The sequence below is a fragment of the Colobus angolensis genome, unplaced genomic scaffold, assembly GCF_000951035.1.
Source record: "Colobus angolensis palliatus isolate OR3802 unplaced genomic scaffold, Cang.pa_1.0 Scaffold77, whole genome shotgun sequence".
In the NCBI taxonomy this organism is placed as follows: domain Eukaryota; kingdom Metazoa; phylum Chordata; class Mammalia; order Primates; family Cercopithecidae; genus Colobus; species Colobus angolensis.
The window spans coordinates 3706676-3707900 of record NW_012121487.1 but is presented as its reverse complement, the minus strand read 5'-3'; positions in this window follow the sequence as shown (position 1 = coordinate 3707900).

Sequence of the window (1225 nt, the reverse complement as noted above, 5' to 3'; positions counted from 1 at the left end):
GAGGTCGGGAGTTCGAGACCGGCCTGACCAACATGCAGAAACCCCGAACTCTACTAAAAATACAAAATTAGCTGGGCGTGGTGGCGCATGCCTGTAATCCCAGCTACTCGGGAGGCTGAGACAGGAGAATCACTTGAACCTGGGAGTCGGAGGTTGCCATGAGCCAAGATCATGCCACTACACTCCTGCCTGGGTGACAGAGCAAGACTCTGTCTCAAAAAAAAAAAAAAGAAAGAAAGAAATAAGTGCCTTGGAAAAAGGAAAATCAGGGTAAGGGACATCAAGGGTGGAGGAGAGGAGTAAGGGATGGGTTGCGATTTTAAACAGGGTGACCAGGAGAGGCTTCCTTGAGAAGGCAACATCTCAGCAATGACTTGAAGGAGCTAAAAGATGAACTATCTGGAGACAAGGTCTAAAGAGTAAGGTGGAAGGACAGATCTGATATAACCTTGTAGGCTATACCAAAAACTCCATTTACTCTGCTACATTTCCCAATCCCCTTGCAGTTAGGCAGAACTATATGACCAGTTTAGGCCAATGAAAGGTGACTGAAGTACAATGTACCATTTCTAGGCTTAGGCAATAAAAATCCCATATGAATCCAGGCACAGTGGCTCACACGTGTAATCCCAACACTTTGGAAGGCCAAGGTGGGAGGATCGCTTGAGCCCAGGAGTTTAAGGCCAGCCTGAGCAACATAGCAAGATCCCATCACATGTTTTTGTTTGTTTGTTTGTTTTTTGAGACAGGGCTTCAGTTGGTTGCCCAGGCTAAAGTGCAGTGGCATGATCAGGACTCACTACAGCCTCAACCTCCTGGGTCCAAGCAAGCAATCCTCCCACCTCAGCCTCCCAAGTAGCTAGGACCATAGGCGTGTGTCGCCACATTCAGCTGATTTTTTTTTTTTTTTTTTTTTGTAAAGACAGGATCTCCCTATATTGCTCAGGCTGGTCTCAAACTCCTGGACTCAAGGGATCCCCCAACCTCGGCCTCCTAAAGTGCTGGGATTACAGGCATGAGCCACCACACCTGGACCTATCTTTTTTTTTTTTAAGAAAAATAAAAACTTTAGAAGTATAAAAAGGCTGGGTGCGGTGGCTCACACCTGTAATCTCAGCACTTTGGGAGGCCGAGGCATATGGATCACCTGAGGTCTGGAGTTTGAGACCAGCCTGGCCAACATGGTGAAACCCCATCTCTACTAAAAACACAAAAAATTAGCCAG